This window comes from Taeniopygia guttata, chromosome 5, assembly GCF_048771995.1.
Source record: "Taeniopygia guttata chromosome 5, bTaeGut7.mat, whole genome shotgun sequence".
NCBI lineage: Eukaryota > Metazoa > Chordata > Aves > Passeriformes > Estrildidae > Taeniopygia > Taeniopygia guttata.
Genome location: NC_133030.1, coordinates 46,322,336 through 46,344,320, shown reverse-complemented (window position 1 = coordinate 46,344,320; position 21,985 = coordinate 46,322,336). Strand labels below are relative to the sequence as shown.

Below are 21,985 nucleotides of genomic sequence, written 5' to 3'. Positions count from 1 at the left end.
AATTTCATAGTCTTTTATGCTGCTGCAACAGCATGCTAAGGCTTTAGGATAAACACAAACTAAAGCCAGTTTGTTCCATTAAGACCTCGATTCACTGATTTTAGAAATTTTCCTCTCAGAAAGATCATGGAGGTAAAACATCTTTTACCTTTACTGGGTAACCCTTACAGTGCAAGGGAAATATCTATTTCAGTCTCCCCAGAACTCAAACATACTCTGTCTTCAGCAGCTGTGTGTGTGTGTGTGTGTGTGTGTGTGTACAGATCTGTCCTTCCTTTAGGTGGCCAGCAGGAGCAGAGACCCTCTCCAAGGGGATGATAGCAAAGTAGCTGTATCTGGCCCTTTCACTGGAAAAGGGTCTGTGCATGCTGGCTGTGATACGGTGGAAGGAACAGGGAAGCAGCTGTCAAGCCCAAAGTCAGCACCTGTACCAGCAATTTCAGTTTGTGCTACTAGGTTAAAACGAAAATCCAGTCAGTCCCATTTCACTTTGCATTAAAATGTGCTCTTTACTTGCTGCAGAGATAATAATCATAATAACTATTGCAGATGAGCATTTACCAAATTTGTTCTCCCTGTCATATCACCGTACATGAGTAAACATCCCAAGGCTGGGAAAAAACAATAGTACAAATCCATTTCCTTTGCACACCCTCATATTAGCCAGGTAAAACATGATTTCCACAAGCTCCTTTTGATAGAGGTAACAGTAATTGCTGTCTATTTAAATCTGGTAGGGGAAGGACTTAAAGTGACATTTTCTAGGTCAGTAGGAGATTCAGCACCTGTATTTTTCAATGTCATGTCAGAGCCCTGACTTCTGCCTTGTGCTCCCACAGCTAAATTTTATCTCATAGAGCTGAACACTGGTGATGAATGTGCTGTGGAATTTACTTTGGAATACAAATATTTAACTTTCTACAGATCACTGAAGACTTGGTAAAACTCTTGAGTGTCACCTAATTAATTTCTCTCTATTTTTAGAAAAATATTATTATTATTTTCATCTAAATATGTGGTCCAAATAAGAATGGAAAGGCAATTTGCAGTTCTTTTTAAATATCACTCATGCAAATAGGATTCACAAAGTCAGAGTGTTCAGAGTGAGACTTTGAAGGAAAAAAAATCCTTTTAAAACCATCAGTTATTTCAAAAAGAGGAGTCACTTTTGTGATTAGTCAAGAGAGTCACTGTTTTCTTCTTGCTTTTGGGTGTGGAGAGGCAAATGGCCAGGAAGGCAGGGTTGGGCTGTGTGTGGGGGTGATGTGAGCACCTTTGATATCCTTCCTAGGTGATGCTCCCCTGTGCTCGGCTGGTGGTGCAAATTCCATGGTGGGGAAAGGCAGAACAGAAGCCAGGTAGGCACTCCAGAGAGCCAGGGAGTGTGAGACTTTGTTCCCAGCAAAGACATGGGAGTGCTGGCACGAGCTAATTCAGCTAGCTACAGTCTCCAAAATGAGAGATTGGAGTCCACAAAAGGCTTTTTTTCTTGTTTAGCGTTTACAGTAACTTCCTATGAGAACTGAAAAAATATATCCAAATACAATATTGATAGGAAAAGTCAGCCTGAAAATGCCAGTGTGAGGAAGGGATTCTACACACAGCATTTTAGACAGTGTTTTTCAACTATTTTAAATAAATTAACTAAATATAGTACTTGTTTATTGTTTGCATTTATTTAGATTACTCAGTTTATAGCAAGATTCTAATTTGACAAAACTGTTTTTTTTTTTTTACTTTGAGAACTTGTAGAGTTAAATATTTTTAAATATTTTATTTTTATCTTTTTTCCCTCGTCTCTTTCCTAGAAAGCAAAGGAGATTGTTTATAAGTCTCCTTTATATTTATATTTAATCTTATTAATCTTATATTTATATATATCTATATATTTAATCTTATTAAGTTCAGATATTAAAAAAACCCAAAAAATGTAAATCATTTGAGTGCTAGGAAGTATTAGGAAAGGGACTGAACATGGAAAGGAAAATATAATTATATTACCATATTAACATGTTGTTTAAGATCCCATAGATTCAACATTTAATTAATTTCTGATCATTTTAAGCTAAAATGGGATATAGTAAAAAAGGCAAAGTGAATTGAAAGGAGAGAAGGCTGATTAAGGAAACAAATTGGTTTTATATTAAGTACATACAAATATATGAAGATTATACAAGACAGAAAACACAAACAAGGGGGGAATTACAAAGATCTGAAGCAGCATTATTTGCCTGGGGAAGACATGTTTATATGCAATGACTATTCACTGCTTCTCTAAATACTGGAAACAATGGAAATCAAATGATGTTTTCATATAGTAGGCTTAAACCAAAAATATGTTATGGTTTTTTGCTACACAAAAAAGGTATTAATCTGTGTAACTTGTTGCTAAAGTATTCACCAATGCCAAAAAATTAAATAAATTTTTAAACTCATCTAGCATATTCAAAGAAGAATAATAATTGAAAGGCTAATAAATATAACTTAAAACCTGCTATTCAGGAAAAAACATGAATTTCAGATCAGAGAAGCTGTTAGGTTGTACTAGGAAAGTAGATCTTTAATGAATTTTGCTGTGTTTTTATACTGTTCAGTAGAGAAACTACTCTTCTTCCATTTCCCTTGATCAATCCTGAAAGCAAAAAACTACATGTAAGTTTTGTTCTACCACAAAACATTACCTTTCTTCTGGAGTTCAAAAAACCTGAACAAACATCCAAAATTTAACAAAACTAAATATTTTGATTGTCAGAAAAATGTTTGCCAGGTTTCAGTGAATTAAGGTTAAAAAAACCTATTTACAAAACAGAAAATCTCATTTTCCTCCCACATCTATTCATATCTATTTGCAGTCATTACATGTAAGAACATATTGCTGGTGAGGATACTTAAGCATATAATTACACAAAAAAATATAGCAGCTAAAGTAGTAAAACAGGCAGAATAAGATAATACAAAAGTTAGGCTTATTTTATACCGGACTGTGTTTAAAATTTTATTATGAGATTTGGACCAACTCCATTGAAAAAAATTAGAGAATCCCTTCCTATTGTTTTTGTGACATTTTATTTTGGGATTATTTTGTTATTCTCCTTATTATCTCCTTATTATCTCATCTGCTCACTCTTTGCAGTTAATTATCTAATCTCCTTCAAAGTCTTAGTAAGCATAGGCCTGTCTTTTCTGGTGATTGATACAGAACTACCCTGATCGATTAAACAGGGGCACATCTAATCCTATCACACCAAAAGGAAATAAATAAGAAAAAAATTAAAGCAAAAATCTTCAGAATGTAAGATATAAAATTGACTTTATTGCCTCTAAAGATAGTGCTTTTTCTGCAAATTTGATTTCACATTATATCTAGAAAGTCCTAGCTGCAATAGTTCATATTTATGCTAATATTGCTACTTTTGTTTTGAAAAATCTGGATGTTACATAGGTGTGACCATCCACCCCTAAGGAGAAGCAATTTTGTTGAACTATCTGAAGCTAAACCAACTGCAGTTGGAAAAAGCAGACAAATGTTACACAGAAACTGGGGCTTTTTTTCTTTTTTTTTCTTTAAAAAGAAACCTTTTCCTTTCTGTCTCAGAAACCTGGACTATTATTCATTCCAATGATAAATATTTTCTCTTCCTACAAAATCTTGATTTTTCCTAGCCTTAAGCAATCATGTCTGTGATCATGCTACTGAAATACAGAGGTCCTGAAAGACCAGCAGACTGAGAGAGGACGGAGAAGTCGGAGCCTTGGCTATGTGTCTAGGTAAGATTCCTTCTGTTAATACTATGGAGAAGCTATGGAAGTGATTATCTAGTACAGTTGGAACTGGATCTGCTTGCTCTGAACAGCTGGGAGAGCAAAGGTGAAGCGTCAGCTATTTAGTGTAATTCCGTGTGCTCTAAAATTCAAAATGTCATGGGAGTGATGCATTGCATTGGCTTGTCAGACTGGTCTTTCTGTGGTACAGATTATGTCTGAGTCTGTCTGAGATTGCTCAGTGCTTGAGATAAGGAAAGGCTTTGAATCTTGCTAAAATCCCTTAAGAAACCAGACACCTGAACTGCAAACAGATGACATAAGCAGCAGCAGTCAATAATTTGGAAGTTTATCTCTCACTTGTACAATTCAGTGGGTGTTTAAACATTGATTTCCTTGAAATTAGAATCAGGCTCCCAGGTTCTAAATTAATTTTTAACTAATGTACAGAAGGAAATGCTCCATTAAATTGCTGCTACTGTATTACTTGTCACAACACCAACATCACCTTTTGCTGTGGCAGAGGCCTCAGTTCAGCAGCCTCTCATCCTCCAAACTACTTGAAATAAATAACACTCTATTCAGGCTCCCAGCAGATGGAAGTCTGTTAGCTTAAACCTCATACAGAGCAAAAAAGAGATGGAATTTTATGTGATTGTTATTTACATTTAAGAGTAAAATAAGTGTTGAAAAATACTCTTTTAAGGCTGAAGTGTTAAAGTTTTGTTGTTTACCTAGGACTTTGTGTCAGATGTTTCCTTTGTTTCATAGACTCTTTAAAGGTGGGTAAAAATTTCTGACCTGCCGTCTGAGGTCAAAGTATGAGCCTCTCCTTCCTGAAGTTTTCAACTTTGCATAGAGCTGCTGAACTAGAATATATTCATATGATGTTCAGTTGCCCTCATCTTCCTTTCATTAAGGGAAATGTGGACATTCAGTAAAGTTGCCAATCAGCTGTGCTTGACATTACTGGACTAGGTCAGGAAGACGCAGTTTTACTAAGTGCCTTCAGTGAAGGAGCAATTAGATAGCCTTTTATTTTTCTTGTCACATGGCGGCTTTTTAAAATATAATATGACAGAAACCAGTGCAGTGGAGTGATTTTTATTATACCTAGCTCATCTAGCATTGCTTTCAAGTTAAGTTACTGTTTTAAGAGGAAATCACCAGATATCATATTTATGGTTTTGCTATCATAAATCACACCATCATAATTGAGATAGAAAATCTACAATGATACTATCACCTCTATTTTTTCTATTAATTCTGCTATATATCAATGGGCAGGGAAATAGCAGCTGATATATATCCAGTACATATAAATGAGTTTGTATGTAGCTGTTACTTATTCCATTTAAAAGGAAAGCAGCTTCTCCACAATCTGTGGCATGTTCCCATAGCTATAAATGGGCATGTGAAAGCAAACACAGTTGCATATCAACAGGTTAGGGTATCAGACTGCTTGACCCTTGAGGTCGATGAAAAGAGCGGTAACAAATTCAGTGGGCTTTTCAGTTAGATTCTGGGTATTATGTACCTATTCACCACAGATGTGTATTTCAACTGCAGAAATAAACAAAAGTATTCACAGATAAAGGTATCATCCTTAAGGCAGGACTACATACTGACCAAAACTTGTTTGGTTTGGTTTAGGAGGCTTTTACACAGCTTCACTCTCGTTGCAGTAAAATAGGAACAAAAATTTACTTAAAACTTTTTTCCTCCCTGCATAATTTCAAAAAAGAGTTTGGTGGTTCATGAATGGCTTCAATTAAGTAAAAATATGTTAAATTTGTGTAAGACAATAATTTGAAACAATCACGCTTAGAAATTTAAATTAACATAATGAACAGAAAAAAATGCCTCTTCTAATCTTGATATTGTTTTAGGTTGAATACATTTCTTTGTTGACATTTGAATTTGTTACTGGTTGAAGTTTAAATTGCAACAATGAAGGCATATTTGCTTCAGGTTTAAATTTCTCTTTGTTTAATACAGCTGTCAAGTCATGAGAAAAAGTCAGATCATAAAAGTAATGTTTTTAAAGAGAAAAATATTTTATAAGATGGTCAGATTTCATTTGTCATAGCTTCAAAAAAGGAATGGCTTAGTTCAAATTTGCAAATCCATGAGCAAAAAATTTTGTATCTGATTTGCTTCATTTGTAAAGGCAAGCTGAAACAAATTATTCCCTGCTGATGCTCACAGTAAGAATATCTCCTGGTCTCCCAAACTATTGCAGAGCATAGGTTTTATAACTAGCTTGAAATCCATTATGAAGAAAGAGCTTTTCTTCTAGTTCTCTGTTTCACCTGATAACCTTTCTAAATGCTCTGAAAAAATTCAGGCTTAAATGTAAATTTTGTGTCTATTCAGAATTATTCTCTTGAAAGAGCTAAGAAATCCCTTGAGGGGATCATATTTGGGTGAAATTAATGATTCTTCCAAAACTGCATTTTTTTTTTATATGGAATGTAATTTGCAAAATTTCATTTGAGGGAGAAAAATACCACCATAATGCTAAAAAAATCTCATTTTACCATTTTTATAACAATTAAGTTTTGCTGTTGATTTTACTGCCTGCATTTTCAATTTCTATTTTGGGTTATTTTCCACACTCTGTAAATTACAACACTTTAAAAGTTTAACCAACCACAGGAATTTTCCTTCCCTGATGTCAGCCCTATTAAAACTTACCTTCCTGGAGGGTTTGGAATCTGGAAGATTTGTTATACATTGAATTTTTTTTTCCAAAATGGAACTTCCAGCCCCTCCACAGCTCTAAGGGTTGATTTGCTAAAAGGTCTTTATTGGTTGATTCAGATTTCATGTAAAAGAGTCATAATTCTGCAAAAGGCTCTCTCAAAGTGTCCAATGCTTGGTGCACCTGCAGTAGAGGTGATCAGACCAGCTGAGGAAGTTGTAGGTATACACCTCGGGCAATTCAGGACAGAACTGGCTGTCCAGTCTGAAAAGCTTACACTTCCACAGTGGTGACCTGGTTCTGTGGGTTATTTTTGAAGTAAAACCTGAAATCTGCCCAGCTCAGTGTAAAGAAAGTGTGGTTGGACCAGATGATCCCACCATGGTCCCTCCCAACCTTATCCTTTCTGTGATTCAGAGAAAGTAGCAAACTGCTTTTCCCTCCAGGAGGATGCTCAGGGCTGGAGGTGAGATATGGCAGGTACATGCCACTGGGACATAGGTGCGAGTGACATTTCTGGCATGTTCCTGACCACAGAGTCTCCCTCTTGGCTAATTATTATCCAGTGATTGCTGCGCTGGGGAACACTGAGTGGCTCCAGCCCCCATGATTGCCTTTTAGTGTGCTGCTGGGGGGGCTGTGGCTGCCTGAATGCTCCCTGCAAAGGAACCTGTGCACCCATTGTTTACTCACCTAAATCCTTTGCAGACACAGGCCCGTGGTAAAAATAAAACTCCAACTGAGTCAGAGGACATTTAGGGCAGGACTATCAAAAAATGAAGTTGTTTAACAAAGATAATCTCCTGTTCAGATATCACAGTGAACTATTTTGTAGTAAAACTGTTGCATTTTAATTACTTATCTTAATTACAAATTAATTACTTTAATTACTTAATTACAAATCTGAAAAGAAAAATTGCTGGTTTGATTTTCAAAGCTTTCTGTGTTTATCGTTTCAATTAACTTCACTGCTTATAGACTATTGTTTATGCTAAGTATAAATCATAGCTATTAAATTTATATTTTTCACACAGTCTCTTGGGTTTTTTCTTTCTTTGATGTTCCACAGGGATATATGGTTCTGTTAAGGAAAGAGTAAATTTTACATTACATCATATGGCTCATTGTTCTGACTGTTGCTGTGTATTTCCAGCAACATACTCAGGCTTTTTTGAAAGTTTTGTTGTAAGAGACTGCCAGAATCTGAAAGAGCATTTCAGGACTAGTGCTTGAAATGTATATACTTTTTCCAGGCCAATTGAGTAATGAAAACATGTTTAATTATTTCCAGGCTCTTGAATGGTGTACAGTGTAATTAACTATGATGCAGATTTCCAGGCTAATTAAAGCAAAGTGTGGTACCAAATTAATTGGACACAAAAGTACTTCTGAAGAGCAATAAAACAAGTTTATCTCTTGTGTTTCATAAAAGTAACATGAAAGTGGTATGAATGCAGTATATTAAAAAAAAATTAGGAATACTGTTAAGATGATCTTCAAGGCAAGACAAATTTTTGTCAGTTCATTTAAGAATCAAATGGGTCTTTGCTTTATTTGATTCAAGCCTCGTTCCTTTGAAGTGGAACTGCCAACCAACATGCTGGACATCATGTCACACAATCCCTATACCATTTTCTCCTTAGGCAGGAAAATCTTTCCCTATCAGCTACTTGAATTGTCATGAATCCAGTGACTCTCAAGATTTTATGACATCTGCTAGTTGTCCTAACAATTTCTGGAGTCATACTACATTTTATGAATTGCAGCTTTCTTAGGAGGGCAAAAGTATGTACAGGAGAAGTCTGAGAATTCTGTCACGTCCTAAAGGAAGGGAAGGGAAGGGAAGGGAAGGGAAGGGAAGGGAAGGGAAGGGAAGGGAAGGGAAGGGAAGGGAAGGGAAGGGAAGGGAAGGGAAGGGAAGGGAAGGGAAGGGAAGGGAAGGGAAGGGAAGGGAAGGGAAGGGAAGGGAAGGGAAGGGAAGGGAAGGGAAGGGAAGGGAAGGGAAGGGAAGGGAAGGGAAGGGAAGGGAAGGGAAGGGAAGGGAAGGGAAGGGAAGGGAAGGGAAGGGAAGGGAAGGGAAGGGAAGGGAAGGGAAGGGAAGGGAAGGGAAGGGAAGGGAAGGGAAGGGAAGGGAAGGGAAGGGAAGGGAAGGGAAGGGAAGGGAAGGGAAGGGAAGGGAAGGGAAGGGAAGGGAAGGGAAGGGAAGGGAAGGGAAGGGAAGGGAAGGGAAGGGAAGTTCCTTAGAAATTGAAAGGATATTCCTATCTTGTTACTTTTTTTTTTTTTTTTCATTGCTCTGTCCTTATTTTTGTTATCTCATTATTAACAGAAAATTCTATGTGAATAAAGATAATCAATAATTATATTTACATTTCCTTCAAATTGCAGCCTTTATGTTTCTCTCTGATAATGCGAAATATTTTGAAGCGTCTATGACTTCTGATTCATAGTGCACAGCAGAGGAAAAACTCAGATGGGTTTAAATTTTACAGGCCTGTTAGTCTCACCTCAGCGCCTGGTAAAGTTATGACTATTATTCCGGGGGGTATTGAAAAATGCCTGAAGGACAATACTGTCATCAGTCAGGATGGCTTCATGAGGGGAAAGCCCTGCTTATCAAACATGATTTCCTTTTATGACAAAGTAACCCACCTAGCTGATTGAGGGAAGCCAGTTGATGCACTTTTGAATTTCAGCAAAGCTTTTGATATTGTTTCTCATTATATCCTCCTGGACAAAATGTCCAGCCTTCATCTGCACAAAAACATCATGTGATGGGTGAGCAAGTGGCTCATGGGTCGAGTGCTGAGGGTTACACTGAATGGTGCTGCTGCCATCCAGGCACTAGTGAGGCTCTACAGGCCTCCCTCTTAGGCCCAGCTCTCTTCAATATCTTCATTAACAAATTGAATGCAGGACTCAAAGGGGTACTAAGCAACTTTGTAGATGATATAAAATTAGGAGGAGCTGCTAACTTTCTTAAAGAGAGGCCCTGCAAAGAGATTTCAATAAATCAGAGGTTTGGGCAATTGCCAAATGTATGAAGCTTAACAAAGACAAGTGACAGATTCTGCACCTGCAGTGGGGCACCCTGGATGCATGACAGGCTGGGGAGGGAGAGGCTGGAGAGCAGCACTGCAGAAAGGGACCTGGAGGATCTGGTCAGTGGAAAGCTGAACATGAGTCTGCAGTGTCCTGGCAGCCAGGAGGGTCAAGCGTGTCCTGAGGGACACCAGACACAGCACTGCCAGCCAGGCAAGGGAGGGGATTGTCCCCCTCTGCTCTGCACTGGGGCAGCCTCACCCTGAACGCTGTGTGCAGTTTTTGGCACCTCAATGTAAGAAAGACATTGAACTGTTAGAGAGCATTCAGAGGAGAACGATGAGGAAGGCTTTGGAGGGGAATCCTCATGAGGAGCAGCTGAGGTCACTTGGTCTGTTCAGGCTGGAGAAGAGAAAACCTCACTGCAGTTACAACTTCCAGCAGAGGGGAAGAGGAGAGGCAGACACTGACCAGTGACAGGATGTGAGGGAATGGGCTTAGCTTGTGTCAGGTGAGGTTTAGTTTGGATATCAGGAAAAGATATCTTTACCCAGAAGATACCCAAAATATATCTTCACCCAGATGGTGGCCGGGCACTGGAATGAGTTCCCCAGGGAAGCGGTCACAGCACGAAGAGTGACAAATCTTAAAAAGCATTTGAACAATGTTCTCAGTCACATAGTGTGATTCTTTGGACTGTCCCATGCAGGAGTTAGACTTCACTGATTCTTGTGAGTCCCTTCCTAGCTTAGAATTCTGATTCTGTGATACTTTAATGCCAGAGTGTAACCAGTCTGAACCAAGTGAGAAAGTGGCAGAAATTTTCTTGTTATTCAAAGAATGGCTACAACAGAAACTAGTTCTTTGGGTACCTCAAAATCCTCAAAGTAAAGATGGCAAATATAATTTTGCTTTTTTCTACTTCAGTACCATCCAAGAAACTAGTTATGAAGAGGTGGCAGAGGTGCCTGCCACATTATGGAAGCTGGCAGGCACCTTTACCATCTCTCCCTGGCAATCAATCTCTCTTACAGATCCATTGCCAGGTATCTGGCATCATTTGGCTGTTTTTCATGAAGAGGAGAACACAGTACTATGCCCAGATCCCTCCTTTAAAAGGCATAATCATTGTATTTGTTTCTTTGATTTCAAACATGGGTTGTAGCCAATATTTCTAATTTGATCTGGGTTATAAATGGAGTGTTATGTGGCCAGTATTTCTAATTTGATCTGGGCTATAAATGAAGTGTTAGAAGAGGAAAACACATCAAAACCAAAACACACCTGAAACAGCTTTTAGCACCTATGATAATGTTTGTCATCTTGACAGTGTGGGGAACTGTCTAATGTTCTACATGGTCTTCCAAGAATCCCTTGTAACAATGATGGTGCTGGAAAAATTAGTGATGGCCTGAACTCATGCTTAAAAAACTGAAGCTCTACAGTCCATAACTACAGTTAAACTGTAACCTGAGACTGCTCATACCCAGTCAGACATAAAATGAGACTGTAAGCTCCTGAACCCTTGACAACAATGCCATTCCAATTGATGTTATCGCCAGTTAAACTATTCCCACTGGGAATTAATTGTCAAAAAAATCCAAGTAGAGGAAAAGCTGCTGTGCATGCAGATGTTATAGAAAGAAATTAAGAAATATTTTCACCATACATGCCATTGAATCTACACTTGTATAGACTAAATATAAAATGTTTTGACATTTTCAGACTTCTACCTAAAACTACAGTTCACAGCTAACTAAAGGAGAAAATTCTGTTAGCTTTGATATACACTCTTCAAATAATTTAGGCATTAGGAAGATGACCTGCAGGACTATTTTCATTTGAGTTTTTCTTTTTTAAATGGCTAAGTCTGTGTTTTTCTTTTAATTTCTCTAAGAGCTATAGAACTTGTGTCCTCAGCAGACACAAGATGAACAATACAAAGCTTTAAACTTTAGAGGAAACAGACACAGAAATGAGTTTTTTTGATTTATTTGTTTTTGAGTTTTTTTCCAAAATCCTTTCCTTCTCACTGCAGCAAAAGGCAGCAACAATATCTTAGAGTGGTAGAGCCCAGAGCATGTTAATAGGCTTTACTAGCCCTGACCTGTCTCCTCTGAGGCATTCACCCCTGAAATGGTCTCATTTAAGCTCAGGTTTGTGAATTTAGTCTTTTTCTGATGTGAACGTGTCAGTCCTGTTTGACTCCTTGTTTAGGGGCGTTGTGTTGTCTCTAGCCCTCTCTCTGTCCCAAGTGTTTTTTGTCACTGACTGTGCTTTCTCCTTGTCATACTGGTGGTTCCTGTTGCCAGTGCTTGTTCTGTCTGTTCTGTGAGGCTCCTGCTTCCCTTTGCACTCAGCTGCTAAGAGGCCAGTGGTCCTTGCTGTTCCCTGAGGTGCAGTGAATATATGTCATTTGATCCCCATGCAGTGCTCTGGAAGACAGGCATATGTTCTGGGAAATTTTTTCCTTCGGACCACTGTTTAGTGCATCACTTTAGTCTTGAGCAGGAAAGGAAGAATTATTTTTCTTAAATAATCAAGGATTACATGATAACTTACAATGCAGTGACCCAATTATCAAGGCACTCAGCAAAAGCTTTTTTTTTGCCCAGTTTCAGGGGCAGATGGGGTTCGGCCCTTCTGCAACTCAACCCCATATAAGTTAAGGCCCTGGCCTACGACATGGAAGAGTTTCAATAATTCCAGTTTTTCTGTTGGTCTCTAAAATGGTTTGTACATTTAGGAGGTAATTAAAGCTTTGGGCTGTGCTCTTAACCAGTTCCTATAACAGAGACGAGAAACAGATGATTAAGAGCTATGTTCCATTTATGCCAGCCGGGGGACAAATATTTTTGCTGGAGGTTCAGGATGGATTGACTTTAATCCAATTTCTGCCTTCACAGCAGTGAAAAGGAGGTGGAGTGAATATGTATGCCTCAGAACAGGCTAGCCTTGTTTTTGTCAGTCCTGCTGTGTCTAAATCTCTACTAATACTGAATGAGCATTTGAGTCAATCACCAGAATACATTGCACCTTAGTGCAGATAAAGCTAGGGATGGATTTAAGTCCTTTGCATTTTTCTGTGGTAGCTTGAAAAAGAGATTAATTTATCCGCTTGATACACTTGGTTAAAGTGAAATATGCTACACTAGTCCAACACAGATGAGGAAAATATTTGAGGTTTACTTATTAGTGCAGGTTTAAAACCACTAACAGATGCTAGTTTTCATTTTGCAAAAGCTATTCTGCATGTGAAATAAGGAATATCTCAGGTTTTCATAGTTCACAGTGAACCAGTGAACATATTGTTCAGACTGGAATTAGACTGAAGGAAATGGTCGTTTTCTCTGGATTATCAGCTGTTCAATCTCTGCTAGCAATATTTACAAGGAAAGATTTTTTTTGTACAAGGAAAGATTTTAATGTACATTGTCCTCATCTGCCATCTGGGTTTTGACTAAATCTGTGAAACAAATAAAATTATCAAGGGAAGACAGCTCAAAACAGAATTCCTCTCTGTAAAATGTCTCAGTTACGTTTCCCTTCTTAGGTAAAGTAGGAGATTTATGTTTGAAGGAGCCTTAACATGAACACATACATGTGACATATATGCAATGCAGTTCAAGTGTTTTTCACAGCTCCTTGATTTTTAGAGTGAACATATGGCTGAATACAAGATTAGCTAATATCAACTATTCTCATTCATCCCTCACCTCCCCATGTATTTTGTGCATCACCCTCTCCTTCATTCATGCTTAGATATTTTTTCTCCCCTCTTTTAAAAATGATTTTTTTGTTTCCAAAACAAGAATAAATAAACTGATATTACCACTTATTTTGAACAATGACACTGCATAGTATGAGAAATTTCAGATTAAAAGCTATTCAATAAGCACATAACATTTTCTAAAGCTGTGTGAAATGTAATGTAAAGAGAACATGTACATGTTGACCAGAAAGTTTCCAGAAAACTTACACTTCTGGTGTGTTCTTTTCTAAGTTTCAAGAAGTATATAGAAAAACATATACTTGCTTTGATAAGCTAAAAATGTGCATATAATGACATTGTCTGGAAATATCTGTCATGGAATGTTACCAAGGTCACGGTGACTAACAGGGGTTTATCAGGTGTTACTATGTATTTATAAATGACAATATTAAAAGGGACACCAGGCAGTATGGCATCCATACCAACAGACACTTTTCTGTACTCTGCAAAGGCAAAAATTGAACTAAAATGCTGAAAGTGAAAACTCTAGGAGTTTAAAAGTCAATATTGCTGTGCCTCTTCTTTGTATGGTCAATGTCTTGAGTTTTGAAACATTAAACAAACTAATTTCTTGTGCAGTGTCCTGGAGAGATGGACAGCAGGACTAGGCTTCTCAACAGTCAAGACTCTAATTTGGGTAGGCACAGGTTATAAAAAATAGATTAGGTATCTTATCTAGCCAATAAGAAAAACAGAGAGAAGGTTTTTGTTTAATTCTGCCCCTCTGTCTTTTTCTTTTCACTTTTAGGCTGAAGTCTCGAGACTTTTCCATGTTTTATTCAATCTTTTCATTTGAAATGGTGCTTTGGGTGTGGGACAGAGATGAACTCCTTTATATTTATTGATCATTACGGAGAGATAGTCTGACTGACACTCTGAAATGGTAGACTGAAATCCAAGTTGTCAGTCTATGGATATCCCAATCAGCACTTTCAAACATACTATGAGAACAAATTGTTTAGAAAAGTGGTAGATTGTATCTTGCTGCTTTCAAATCAAGTGCATGTTTTACTGAAATTATATAATTGACATAGGCTCTTTGTCAATGATAAGTAATTAAAATCCTTAGATTATAGCATGGAGACAATCTAATACTCACCTCTGGCCTTAAAATCTGTTGTCAAGAGTCTTTGACTGGTAGGTCAACCGCTAATCTTTATTCATTTGATTTCACTTTCATTGTTTTTTCTCTCTCTGTACATTAAATTGATACATACTTTAAATTATTTTCCTGATTGTGAAATTTATAATTTCAAAGAATGGATAGAACTGTTCTTGAGACTTACCATTTCACTTGGAATCCTTTTTATATGTTGATGATTTGTCTGGCATAATTGTGATTGAAGGAGATTTTTTTCTGACCTTTTCTTTATTTTCAGTCCTGTTCATGGATGATTTTTTTCCCCCGCATCACCATAATATCTGCAAGCTAGTAAATACCCTTGAGCTTAATGGTTATTAATTAATGCGTTACCAGACAGCTTATTGGTTTTGTATTTATATAGTATTAGTACGTTTCTTCCCTTCCACTTCATTACAGATCATATTTATACAAATACTGGCTGACTGCCTAGTCTTACTTTTCTGTATGTGCGGAAATAACAGAAAGATCTGTGTAGGTCTTTACAGATGGGAATGGTCAGATCATATGAAATCAATTGTGAAGTCCATATTGGAAATCTAAGTCAGATGATTCTTCTAGCAGTGGCAATATTTTGTTTGCTAGAAATGAGCTTCAATTTCACCCTTAGTAAAGTGTATTTGACTGTTTGGAAGCACTGCAAGGACTGTAAAGGCATTCATAACTATCAGCTGAACTTCAGGTACAGACTTGAGGTCTGGTGATAGGCAGGAGAAAAGGCTGCAGCAGGCAGTGCATTGCTGATTATGGGAATATTATGTACTACAGTACACCCCACATATTGTTTGTTTATATCTACCTTTTACTACTAAGTACAGTTAGGAAGACCACAGACAAAAAAGCAGGCCAGAGAAAAATGGCACTTAAGGTCTCTGTATCTTCTTTCTTTTCTCCCACCCATTATACCCCACAATCAGAATGTAGTAAGGCACTTCTCTAGCAAAATAGGATGTCTTAAAAAAAAACCCCAAAACACCCAACCAACCCTGTGCAAAATTTCTGTGATCCTTTCTATGTATTTATATCTCAAAGATTTCACTTTCCTATAAAATCTCAAGTTAGCTGTCCTCCCACTCTGCTGGGGAGTGAAGTATGTCAAGTGAAGCATCTCTAGGCCCCAGAAGAAAATGCTATCTTTGTAAGCTTCTCTGCAAGACATCCTCCTGATAGGATAGCTCCCTTTCATCCTGTCACTTAGTCTGCAGCAGTTTTCCCACCCAGTCTGCCCCTTTTCATGTTTTATTTTCTCAAGACTTTCCCATTTTCATCCTTAACCTATGAGCACTTTTTCCAGATGTGTGGCAAACGCTGCCTTTTCAGAACACAGTTTTGAAAACAAAAACATTCCAGGGGCTAATTTCTCTCAGAACATTGATGTCTTTGTGTGAGTAGATACCAGATGAGTTCAGAAGCTTGGGGGAGGCCTCTCCTTTCAGCCTTCCTGGTAATATGAGTCAAAACTCTATATACTCAGCATGAAAAGGAAACCTGCTTCCTCTAGCACCGGATGGGGCAGAAAAATATCTGCAGCTGAGCTGATATTATTCCTTATGGTGGTTTAGTTGTTTATTTTGAGATTTTGCTATTTCATGATTTGGTAGAGTCATTCTGTAATTATTACAAGGTGTGCAATGCTTTGAATTCCTCTTAGCAAAATGCTTGAAGCTGATTTCAGGGACAGATTACAAATTTGAAGACAGAACTGGGTCCTTTGATTTGACCTGTCTTCTCTGATGGGGAGTCATGACCCCTATAAATAAAGTAGTACCTATTGAGGCTGCTGGAGATTATGGCCCATGTTTATGGATGTACAATGATTTTTAATAAGCTACTTTTTATCTATAGTGAAAGAGTTCGAAAAGATTAAGGCACTAAGAGGAATGGATGAACAGTGAGACCACAAGCTCAGAAATGCCTCGGGACAAAAGCTACTAATGAAAACACTTGTGTGTTAGTAATTTCTCCTGAAACTCTGAACATGCTGGAGAAAATGTAGTCTCAAATTAAATTAAAGAATCCTAAATTATTGATTGTTTTGCTATACGTGGACCTGCTTTTTAAGGTATTTTAGTTAACTTTTGCTTTTGCCTGAAAGCTAATCTAAGCCCCTCTGTTATTCAAACAGCTCAAATATTTTCAGATTACTTCCTAGAACTTTTTGGAGAGAGCCTGAAATGGCTTTTGGCTGTGTTAAAATACATCCTGGAAATATCTAATGGCTCAAACCAAGCCCAGTGCAGCTGCTGTAGAGAAGATGTTCATAATCTTAAACATCTTGGAAAGATACATGCTGTAGTAATGGATCATGACAGCTAAAAACAAGGTCCTTTCCGGTCTCTGTCATTACTCAGACTTAACACTACTTGAATAATGTCAAGAATTATTTTGAGTAATTTAGTTCACAATTGACTCAAATACTTACTGAATACACTCTTTCTACTTGTGATCCAGCCTAGCAGAGACATAAAGAAAATGTAGAGAACATTTCCTTTCAAATTTTCTAAATGCATATGAAGTGTCAATTTCTAAGAAATGTTTTAAAAATAACAGGACAAACATATTAAGTGGCACATATATCTTCACATTATTTTTAATCCCAAGCTTAATATTTTGACAAAATGGAATTGACTTTCCCTGCCCATTCATTCCTTGATCACAAGTCTGACACTGACAGTAAATTGCAGCCTATTGTAGGTACATGAATAGGATGTAATCCAATAAAAATACAGTGTATTCCTGCAAGTTGTCAACTATTCATGAGAGAATAATTATCTTTAGTCTTAATCAGCTTGGATCAGGAAAGAAGCACTAATTGTATTAATCCCATAGCTCTGTTATGCACAAACTCGTGTAGTACTTGTTCATTTTAATTTAATTTGTAGTATCTGAAAGGTTTCTCCTCACAGGTGCATAAGAAACAGAGTGATAATTTTTCTTTGATTCTACACTTACATTTATGTTGTTGTATGTCCTTTGGATTTTTAGTCTGAATCTGGGGCCTACCTTTTATCCTCAGAGATTTTGGGGTGACTGTTAATATTGCTCATTAATTAAATGCAGGAGATACTTCACAGTGACAGTAAGTGTGAGTGACATTTGATTAGATAGATTGATTAGGTTAAATTACTCAAGTTTGTCTTGTCAATTGTAAACTTTGTTTCATTCTCTCTCCACATTCTCTCTAAAGGGAGACAGATTTATAGACTGTATACCATCAGATCAATATGCATTAAAGACTGTCAGTTTAAAAAAAAGTAAGAAAGAATTTGTGTAATTGGCTCACTAAGGACTACAAATGAAATTATGGCACACTGAGGTTTCATTGGCGTAAATTATCCACTGTCTTACAGGTTATTAAGCATAAATAGAAGGATAATCTAATGTCATTACAGGATAACTTGCAGAATTTAAAATTCTTTCCCAGAATAATTTTCCTGACATCTATTTAAGAGATGTTCAAGTAGTGCTTGCTCTTTAAAAAAATCCACAACTGGAGTTACTTTGGAAAAAGGTTTCAATTAAGGATTGTTTTCATTTCCAGTCATGTTTGTCATGTCTTGTCTGAGTAATTAAAACTGTTTTTTTTTTTCCCCTTTTACTCAGTTGGTCTATTTATTGTCTTTTAAAGGATCAAAGTGTGGCTTGCTGGTTTAATATTCTTTAAGAAATGTTTATTGCATAAAGTAAGTATTTTATCAGTGTTTTCACATTCTAAAGGAAATCTATTCTGACTTCCTGGGATTCCCGCAAAGTCAACAGAAAGGCAAGCTTTCACCCTTATTTTATCTCTGTTTATGAGAAATGTGATTAATCAGGGATAAGAAGGATCAGTTTTTGGAAGAATTATTGGGAATGTGCTACAAGGTCACAGAGATTAATCTATTGGTTGATAGATTTCTCCTGGATTTCCTCTTCACATGAGTTGTTATCTGTGAAGTAGATAGGATGTTGCTTTGCCAAAAGGGCTTGTTAGAGTCTTATAGTTTATAAATTGTTATGGTTTAATAGTTTGTAACTAGTAAAAAGCCTCCTTTCTTGTTGCATTTCACCGGACAACAATTCCTCCTTCTTGAGAAATGAGAGTGATGTGATTGTGCATCAAAGTGACCTGGCAGGGCCATGTGAGCATTCTTTCTAACATGTTTTGCTGAACAGTTCCTTTCCTTACACACCATTTTTCCATAGGAAAGAACTGCAAAGCTGATTATGACCTTTCTGCACTAAAAACATAAACCCAGCTAATGTGGTTGTGGGTTCTTTAGGATCCTGGAGTAACTGCCTGTTTCTCCAGTACTTTCTGTGCCTTTTCTTACTCTAATTTCATTCATTGCAAGCAAGGTTGAACTTGTTTTCTAGTAGAATAGGGTGTCCCTGGAGCTTTCAGCAGTTAGTCTGTTTCCTGAGAAAAAAAGTCAACAGAATTGCCTTCTCCAGTTCCCAGGGTGGCTGATATTGGGTCAACCCAAACATCAGATTTAGAAAAGTAGAGTTTGAGCATGTGTAGCAAGCACCCTGTCAAAACTGAATTGATAATTTTTACTTTTTCCATGCTGCAAACCCAGAAACTATAGGGAATGTTCCATTGCTGTAAAAATTCCTTCTTTACTACCCCTACCATTAAGAAGTATCCTCTAAGGCCTAAAATATTTTATCTAGCTATTATGCCAATTTAAACTTAAATTAACTTCTGAATTAAAGATGATGTGCTTTCTTTAGCTGTACTAATGAATATATTTTCACAGTAAGGTTGATTGATTTCAAACATTGTCTGCTCCATTAACATGTGACAGCATATAACATTAAAACCAAAATTCTTCAATAGTTGACTTTATAATTGAAAAATAAAAAATGTTTGCCTTACAGGAGAATATTTTTGGTCAGATAATAAATATTTCAGATGTTGAGCCAAAACTCCATCTGGAAATATCTGAGAATTAATGTCTGTGATTTTTTTTTAAAGATTTTTTGGCATTTTTTTGGCAAGAACAGAAGTGATAATACAATTGAGAGTGCCACAGCCAGATTGCACCTGGGGGAGGGGAGGAGTGATTTGGTTTCTATGTTGTTGCTGCTGTGAATGCTGACATCCCTGAAATCGCATGAGGTTGTTTTGAGTTTGAGGTGCAATTAAGATTAAAATCTAGTTCATAAACACAATTTAGTCCTAAAGGTAGTCTCTAAGCCAGAACAGACACAAGGGATGTTTCATCCGAGCTGTGCTTTTATGACAGGGGAGGTAGAGAATAACTGTCTGGGCAATAAAAAAATTCTGTAACAACTGACACTGTTTATTACTGCTGAAAGTGGCTTCATGTAAAGGCAAGGTGGATGTCACAGTCACATGATACTTCCTCTGACCAAGGAGTGGACACTTTGGGTGTCTGATATAATATCCATAGTGACCAAGACTGAGTCCCTATTAAGAAACTGGGACTCAGATTAGCATTTTGTCTGTTCAATCTGGTTGGATGAGCCATATATATCGTGGACTCCTTAATACTTTCTTAGTATTTTTTTTTCAATAAATCAAGTAATTTATGCTTACTTATAAGTGATGGATTTAATTTTAGGAATTGTAAGAAAAACAGCAATTTCCAGTCTTCTTCTGGAAAATATTTGGGTTTAGAGAGTAGGCTTTCTCTGACAATGTCTGAAACTTTTTTTGGTTTTAACTGTTTTACATGGAAAAATCTAGGTGAAAACAATCAGCTGCTAAATATAAGACTGAAAACCTTTGGGCATTGCAAGGTAAGCAGAAAAAGTAAATAACAGAGATCACAAACTGAGTAAAAAGCACACATGCTGTTACTAAAAAGCAAGCATCCAATCCAACATATGAACAAAGCTGCAGTTTGGAAGCTGCAAGGGTAAACTGCAAGGATTAGGCTTTCAGCCATTAGCTATGAGCTCATTGCTTGAGTGATTGCTAGCCCACTGAAGAGAGCCAAGGAAACAGTTCAGGACATAACCTACAAAACTGGAATAAGGAGGGTGTAATCTGTTATTTGTTTACATGGTGGGTGAAGCGAGAAGTAATGCATTTGAACTGCACAAGGAAATTCCTCCTCAGGTCTCTGTTAGCCCCTTTTGTCCATGATGATATAGTGCTAAAAATACTCTAAGCTATATCAAAAGCAAATGCAATGAAATCTTTTAGATAAATTTGAGAAAACAAGGGGGCTAATTAACAACAAACAAACAAACAGCACAAAAAAACCTCAAAACAACAAAAAAGCACCTCAAAACCCCAACAACAAACAACCCATCCAAACATAGCAAAGGACCACTAAAATAGCAACAAAAAAAACCTCCTGGGGTATTGAAACTATGCGGTCTGAAAGCTTTGAAGGACAGTATTTTGAGTAGAGAGGTTAATAAGAGAGAGGTTAATAATCAGAGAGCTCAAATAGATTCAGAGAAGCAGAAATTCAGGACTGTTCAGTGTTGACTTCATAGGAAGAGGATGAAGGTTTCTAAGTTGGGATCCAGCTCAGAGACTTTGAGAAGTGATGAAGCTATTGTTGGTTTTCTATGTTATGTTCACAGGAAAAATTCCCTCCTTCATTTAAGAAGAGAAATATACAATACTTTGGTACCTTGGTACTTTGATACAATCCTTCTTAATCTATAAAATAAATAATAAAATGTACAATATATTTTTATTTACAATCACTCTGCTCAATAAGGAGTATATCTTGATAATTAAAACATCCAGTAATTATTTTAGTGCTGAATTAGAACTGGAAGAAATATCCCCAAGCAAAACATTTCTGGGCCTGTGTTTCATTTGTGGTTTCTACTGACATATCATTATTAAATAGGTATAACACAGAACTACTGAGTGTACTCAGTATTTTGTTATCAAGGGAAGGTTTGGAAATGGTATCTGGAGACCCTTGCTACACATAAATATCATGTGCTTGAGGCACTTGATATGAATTTTTGGTCACTAAGATACTTGGAAAAAAATGCTTCTTTTAAATTAGGAAAATAACATAAATTTCACATAATAAATAAATATAGGAAAAACATACTTGACTTCTGTTCAAAGAAAGGCCTGATTCAAAATGCAATTCATGTTCCAAATTTCCCCAAGGTCAAGTTCTGAATCTTTATTTTTGCAATGTGCCAGTGATCAGACTGATCCTAAATTAATTTTTTTGCTCCTTTGTCCTCTTTCTGCATCAGGGTTATGTATAAATCAAAGCATAGATAATGTAGTGTGCTGCATAAATTTTATTAGATGTGTTATATTGGTTTACTTCTGTGTTTGAAAATAATCAAATCCCATGCAGCAAGATATTGCTTGATCACTTTTTATCACAAAACAGTCATTGTAGTCTAGCTTCCTGGAAAGCATTTTACAAGTGTCTTTCAATTTCATCTGTCTGGTAAACTTAATTCAGTAGAATAATGGATTAGAAAGCCTGTGTTTGTAAATTTTATTCAATATAAAAGACTAAAAGCCTCAGCAGATGAATGACTTCTCAGTGGCAGTCTTAGACATGGGCAGACAAGACTATCATTGTTATTTGGGAGGTTCTTAAAGGGATAAGGAAATGTA

General features: G+C 36.9%; 1 long non-coding RNA gene across 4 annotated transcripts in view; it reads left to right on the top strand.

Moving 5' to 3' along the window:
* LOC115495574 (uncharacterized) overlaps window positions 1-21,985 on the top strand; it is a 192,850-nt gene that overhangs the window by 25,954 nt on the left and 144,911 nt on the right. For all 4 annotated transcript variants that reach the window (XR_012056453.1, XR_012056454.1, XR_005980763.2 and 1 more), the window contains exon 2: window positions 3,664-3,768. This is a non-coding gene — a long non-coding RNA (uncharacterized lncRNA). The remainder of the gene's footprint in view (window positions 1-3,663; window positions 3,769-21,985) is intronic.